Source organism: Haemaphysalis longicornis, unplaced genomic scaffold (assembly GCF_048455015.1).
Source record: "Haemaphysalis longicornis isolate Haplotype H1 unplaced genomic scaffold, Haemaphysalis longicornis Haplotype H1 scaffold_2, whole genome shotgun sequence".
NCBI classification, from domain to species: domain Eukaryota; kingdom Metazoa; phylum Arthropoda; class Arachnida; order Ixodida; family Ixodidae; genus Haemaphysalis; species Haemaphysalis longicornis.
This window is the reverse complement of record NW_027526295.1, coordinates 7288814-7296269: the sequence shown is the minus strand read 5'-3', so window position 1 is coordinate 7296269 and position 7456 is coordinate 7288814.

Sequence of the window (7456 nt, the reverse complement as noted above, 5' to 3'; positions counted from 1 at the left end):
CACATTTTAGTCAAGTGGCCTCGGGAGAAGGCGTGGGATGTTTACCCCGTCAGGGCACTGATCGACGCAAGCGTGGGCCTGAAACTGTTGTCCGACAGTACGGCCATTAAGGCTTGGCGCGGAAAAAAAGTAATGGTCGTGTGGAAGGAAGGCGAACCGGCAGCAGAGGTGCAGCTCCTGGGCTTTGGTAAGTATCAAACATAATGTAAATGTGTTTGTTTTGTCGGTCATGTTTTGGAGCCTTGTTTTTCTAATTATCTTTTGATGTGTTGGCTCCGTGCGCCAAATGGAGCGTCTCCGAACGAGAACTGCCGCCCGCACCGACATGTCGGAGGGCAGCGATGATGGATCAGACGACGAGCCGGACGGCGACGGGGCCGACATGCCGGGGGAAAAACGCAAGGTATAGATCATGAGATTCTAACAATAAAGCGTCGGGCTGAAAAATGGCCTACAGGGGCTGATTAAACTTACACTCGTACGAGGAAGTCTGAAGATTCCTACCCGTTATGACATTAGTCATAATATTTTATATCGCTTGGTACTAAAATTAGTAAGCTGTACACTAAATGCCTGTTTTCCTGTTCCACGACCAAAACAGTACTGTCCGCGAAAGAAACGCACGGTCCAGGCGTAAGTTTTCTCGGCTGACACTTGCAGGCACAGGGCTAAAAAATACCGCACTATGCGGGCATTTGTATCCGTAAACATTGCACTTGTCATTGCCAATACCAGTGCCTGAAATTCTATTGCACGTGCACTAAAATATTCTTAGATTTTAACTGGTCTCCTGTGCCTAGATAACTATTCTGTCCGACTTGGAAGAATATGCAGAAGCCTGTTGCATCTGAGTGTGAAGTCATTGCCATTCGACTGTTTTTTTTTCTCTGATGTACAGTGCGCGTCAGGCTTGTCTAGGGCAAGCAAGTGCGCGGCTTGGGAGCGTGCGGGCGACATCTGCTGATAGCGGCTGGGTTAGAGATAGCTTGCCATTGCGCGTGCGCCGATCTCGGACAGGGTCAGGCCGGTCGTGGTTTCGCATGTGCCGCTCGAATTTGCAGACGCCATCACCCTCGAGGGGCGATTGTCTTTCACAGTGGCAGCCGGGAGCGTTGACAGGCCAGATAGACGCGCCGTTCGATGCAGTGCAATAACTCATCAGGCGGTTACGCAATGCTAGAAAACGACCTCCGCTAATCTTCTGAATCTCATGTTTAGCAAACGAAAAGCACGCAACAAGAACGCACTGCAGCGCTTTCCGTCAAAACGTTTGTGCGATTAATTAACGGCTGCACTGATAATGCATGGCGTCAAATTACGCGCTTACCCCGTGTCACCGCCTAAGATTGGCTCTTTAGAATAAAAGCGCCCCTTGTGGGGCGGGGCGTCTCTAAGTTTGGGAGGCCCATGCTATAAGATGACCGACCCGAGCCTGTCTGAGATCCACGCATGTGCAATGGCAAGCTATCTCCAACCCAGCCACTATCAGAAAATGTCGCCAGTACGCTCGGAAGCCGCGCGCTCGCTTGCCCTAGACAAGCCTGACGTGCACTGTACAGTGTGCGCCAGGCTCGCCAAGGGCAAGCAAGTGCACGGCTTCGGAGCGTGCTGGCGACATTTGCTGATGGCGGCTGGGTTGGAGATAGCTTGCCATTGCACATGCGTGGATCTCAGACAGGCTCGGGTCGGTCGTCTTATAGCATGTGCTGCTTTAATTTGCTGATGCCACCACCCTCAAGGGGTTTTTGTCTTCTACAGAGCTAGAGCTGTGAGCAATGACAAGCCAGACAGATGCATTGTTTCTTCTAAGTCTAACATTTACCAAATGAAAAGCACGCAACAAAAATTGACTGCACAAGTGTCCGTCGAACCTTTGGTGCGATTACGTCACGGCTGCACTGATAATGAATCACTTCAAATTATGCACTTACACACGTGTCACTGCCTACAGAACAGAAGCGCCCCTTCGGGGGGTGGCATTTGTAAGTTCGAGTGGCCCATGCTAAGAGACGACCAGCGCAGGCCTGTCAGATTCACGCACGCACCATGACAAGCTATCTACATCACAGCTGCTATCTGCAGATGTCACCACCATGCTCCGAAGCCGCGCGCTTGCTTTCCCTATACAAGCCTGGTGCGACTGTACTAAACTCTAGGCAATGAGCACAGTGTTGTTAAAACAGAATCAAGTGATCTAGCAAAAATCTGCAGGCCTTAAGGACAACCTTTTTTTGTCGCAGTTACGTTGCTAGCAAAAACCAACTGGCATGTTTGCACCTTAACGCTGTGAATCGTTAAAAAATAAAAAAATGTATCAATGCAGGAAGTTTGCAGCTGTGGAGCCGCACAAAAACTGGCCATGCTGGAAGACAAAATCCAGAGGCTAGAAAGGGACCTAGAAGAGGCCCAGCACAACAACAGTAAGGAGCTTTGTTTCAGCTGCTTGCATCATTGTCTACAACGTCCATAGTAATGTGCAGTGTTGCATGGGCAAATATGTTTTGCTGCTGCACATAGTGGTTTGGTGGCTCAGAAGTCTGCTAAGCACAAAAACATGGCTTCTGTATGTCTGAGCACATTGACATTTTTAGAGAGAATCTCGAAACATAAATACCAGTCTGGAAGATTTCACTGCATGTTAATAATCCTCAGGGGGTCTGAATTAATTTTTTCCCTGTATGGCGAACCTCACAGACCAGGTGTAACCTCAGTGCATACGTGCTCTTGGCCCCCGCACGCAGTTTAAAAAAAAAGTATGTTTTTGTAGATGTAACGGGCTCAGTATCAACAGATTCATTTTAATTTTGACCAGCTGTGCATAGATTTGCTAAGGGCTTTTGCAATGGCAGTATTAATGTCAGGGAATAATTTAATGGCACTTCAGTTGTAAGTCATCGGCTATCTGCCGATCGGCTACTTGGGAGTGCGGCCAATCAGTGGTGATCGCCTATTAAGGCATTGCTGTGAGCACACAAATCTACAAAGGCATCTGGTGTTAAACTGCTATCAAGTTATACTCGGTTACAACTCAAGAACAGCACCTCCTCATGTAGTGTATCACTCCGCCAAAGCGCCGGACCCGTGACGTCAGGGCGCGCGCGTTTTGAAAGGGGTTTGCTATGAATGCGTGATATCGTCTGCCTTGTCTCGCGCAGTTTGTTTGTCGTCACTGGAGTCGTTTATAAGCATATGAAGTCCAAAAAATCACGGGAACGGATCACGCCATGTTCAAAATATTCCCAGTAATGCCCTACTTGCGCTGCGCGGAGAAACATCTGGCTACGGTGATGAGGCACAGCGGCAACTTCCGGTGCCGTTCTTAAGTTGTCACCAAGTATAGTGCCATTCCACCTGGTCTTCATGGGGACCAGCAGCATGTGTATACTGTTGGCTGGTTTTTCTTTTTTTGGCTGGGGTGTGTAACGTCTGAATAACTTACTGGCCTGAAGAATATTTAAGGGCCTGATTTTTAAGGTCTTCCATGCCCCTTTAAACGGTGGTGAGACAGCTGCGCATATTGCGTAGATTTGATACAAATTTGTTTTCCTGCGCCAGGCTGCTCCGAAAGCTTGAAAATTGCAAAAATTACACCAAACTGCTCCAAAACAGCTGCTCCCGTCAGTTTCAGTGGGGAAAAATGCTTACTGATGGCATAATTTTTCAGCACCCCCAAGATGATGCTGTTTGTAGAGGTTTAATTGATTGATCATTCAATAAAAACCTGCATTAAATTGTCCTCGATATAGTTTTTTCGAAAGTCATAATGTCAGGTTGCACATGTTATATATCTGCATTTTAAAGTTTTCCTTTCGAAAACCATTGCGGAGTCCTGTAGAAAAAATACTTATCTGTACTGAGGTGACAAACTACTTGTGCAAGTTAATGAAAAAAACGTCAATTTTTGGAGTGCCATATCTCCGGAACGATATTATTGGGCATATTGGTGTGGTAAAGATGTGAAAACATGGCCGCCGGGCGAAGCAGTCGCTTGTGGTTCAGGCAGAGCGCTTTTCGCCAATTTGTACCTTGGTTTTATTTATGGGGGTGGCTGAGTCGTTTGATCTGTTGCGGGAAGTTACGCGACTTGAAAGAAGAGAGTTCATGAAAAACAACATGGCGCCTGCCACTTTGCCTTGGGTGCGAGTCCGGTGCGTGCTTGAAGGGAAATTTCGGACCAATTGCGGTATTATAAAACGCTGAGTTATTGCGACCTTTCGCAGCAAGCTTGCGAGCGGTGGGAATGGGATGATCGAGACTGCAGATGTGGCCGCCAGGCTACATTGCCGCAAAATGTTCTTTCAAGCAGTGTCTGATAGCGGGACGGGCTATTCACGCTAGCAATAATGGTTCATTTATCTGAAGTGAAATTTAATGCCAAAAGGGAGGTGGATAAAAATACCAACGTTACTCAAATTACAATCTTAGTGAACGTGCACCTTGGGGATTGAAATGGGAGGGCTGGTGGGGTGCAACGAATACTGTCACCTCGCTTTGCGCAACTTTTGCTGTGGCTCTACACTTGTGCGTAAAGACGAGTCTGGGATTACAAAAATAACAATTTCGGTATTCACAGGATAATAAAAATGCCTTACGATTGCTTAGTGTTTCAATTCGATATTTTCAACGGCACCCCACGCTGTCTATGCATAGAACCTAAAAATTTAAAAATGGATTGTAAAAAGGTAGTGTAGTTTGTACCTTGTGATACTCTGGGAGAAAAAACTTTATTGAAAGGCAGTTTCAGTGTTATGTATGTTCAAAACCGATTAAAAAGTACACTTTTCCCCTGTGAGTTGGCAAAAATTTGATTTTTTAGGCTCCTAAGGTGACATAATAAATGTCGTTCTCCTGCTCCAAATCAAGGTTCTGCTCAAAAATCGAGATTTCGCTGCTTTAAAAACTGCTCCCAAATCTGATTCAGCTGTCTCACCCCTGTTTAAAGCTAGGTCAGCTTTCGGTTGGTCATGTGTTGAGCTATTTCATATAATGCGCTTACTGACTACTTTGTTAAAAACCCACCGTGCTGGCTCTGGCTAAGGCGTTTCGCTGTTGAGCACGAGGTCACGGGTTCGATTCTTGGCCGTGGCGGCCGCTTCTCTGATGGAGGCGAAAAGCAAAAAACGCCCGTGTGTAGGAGATTTCGGCGCACGTGAAAGATCCCCAGGTGGTCAAAATTAACACGTAGCCCTCCACTATGGCGCGCCTCAGCGCCTGCATTGCGTCGGCGCGTTAAACCCTACAATAAATCAATCAATCAACTACTTTGTAAAAGAAGAGTGAAGGCGGCTCCTTGTGCACCTCTTCAAAAAAGAAAACGCTATAAGTTGCAAAGTGCTTCCTAAGAATTCTTTCGTGCTTTCCTAGATGCATTGGAGATGTCCCGAAATCTAAAAAAACTCTCCAAGCGTTTGGAAAAAGTGCTGAGCAAGAACGATGCTCCACCAACTGCTACGCCTGCACCACAGGTGAGAATTTTGTTGCTTAGGTATGCAGCTGCTCAGCAGGTATACAGATATGTGCAGCTTTAATGGAGAGACCAGCTTGCACCAGTGTTCACTGCCATATTTGCGTTATAGGTGAAGGGGGCTTGCTGGTTTACAGATGTTCGTATATTTGGGCAGTGTTGTATGCTATAGTGCTGTTAACACTGCAAGATCACTCAGAAGGATAACAGCTTATTCTGAGTTATTCTCGGCTGACAGTCAGGGAACATATATTTGTAGTGGCCTTGAGTGGCATCCTTATGGTACGCGCCTAACTTCCGTACCCGCCATCTCTTTTTTTTTTCATGTTTCCCTTCTGTTGTATGAGATTTTATTTGTGAGTTGAACGAGGCAAAGAAAGCAGGCAAGTTAGTACATGATGCTAGGGAATGGAAACAGTGCTGTTTCAACAGGACAAAGGAAACATATTCGAAGTGTTCGAACAGTGCAGCTTTAGCCTTCATATTCATTGTTTTTGTGTTGATGGGTTTCAATGAGTCAGCTTTTAATTCACTTGAAAATTGAAAAAATATAATTTGCATTATCCGATAGTACATTCACATGTCGCTGTTGAATTATTGAGCCTAACCCGCCGCGGTGGCTCAGTGGCTAAGGCGTTGCGCTGCTGAGCACGAGGTCGCGGGTTCGATTCCCGGCCGCGGCGGCCACTTTTCTGATGGCGGCGAAAAGCAAAAACGCCCGTGTGTACGAGATTTCGGCGCACGTTAAAGATCCCCAGGTGGTCAAAATTAATCCGGAGCCCTCCACTACGGCGCGCCTCATCGCCTGCGTTGCGTCGGCGCGTTAAACCCCACAATCAATCAATCAATTATTGAGCCTACAGTATTTCTGAAACAGAAAAATATTGGGTATGCTTAGAACTTTCCAATAATGTGAAATTTAACGCCTAGTTGTACTTTCTGTTGCTGAGGCATTCTGTTGAACTTTGTGCCTGTGTTGAACATTGTGCCATTTTGTTGAAGTTTGTGTTGAATTTAAGAACTTCGTGCCTGTTTAGGGGCACAGGCCCCTAAACAGCACTTTCCGAAGCTTGTTCCTATTTGCTGGACATCACGACTTCCTGGCACGCACTGCATCACCCTTTCTAGGAGCCCTTTTTCCATTCTGTTTCCCTTTTCTGGTACATAATCCCCTGCTCACACTTCCCGCCTCTGGCACCTTCGACTTTTAAGGGGACGCTGAAGTGGTTTGTAAACATGTGGGATTACTTGCGCAAATTGAAGTTTATTGTCCCTAGACCATGTTTCACGAGTGCATTTATGTGACTTGATTTAGTAGCAAAATCAATTTGAAAGGGCTGTCCTCCTCTCTCCATCCTCCTTGCCAATTTCCTATGACGTTTTGTAGGATGCTTACTATAGCAGACTTGGCTTGAGTCCGCAGGTTGCCAACCCTCCGACAGGGTCAGTAGGCGGGCCGGTGGTGGGTTGTTGCAATTCGTACACCCGGTTAAAACACAGCCACGAAAGATTTGTACCGGGAAGAACGTTTTTGTTTGTTAGTTTGCAAACTGTATCAAGGTTAGTAAAGTTGAGCCAGTCAAAGTAGGTCCTCACAAGCACACATGCAGTGCTTTGCTGGTTTTGCTTCACTGGAGCCGTTAGCTGCATATGCCTGTGCGACTTGTGTGCAAGTAGAAAATCTAAGGCCAATCAAAAGCGGGAAAAGAGTCAGCAAGGTAATATGGGTACTAGGGAATTCAAATCGCCCAAAAACTTTATTGTAAAGCGTAAAATCAAAGTACGGGAGCCACTCTTGGAGCAGGGTGAACTAGCACAGCGGTCATCAGCACGACCACGCTTTCCTGCCCAAGGAACGCAGTCGCAAGTGATAGAATGGTGACTTAAGGAATGCTTACTGCACAAGAGTTATTCACGAAATACTCATCCAAGATGCTCAGAATGCTGAAATGGAAAAAAAAATTGGCTGGCAATTGCGATACTCTCTAATCC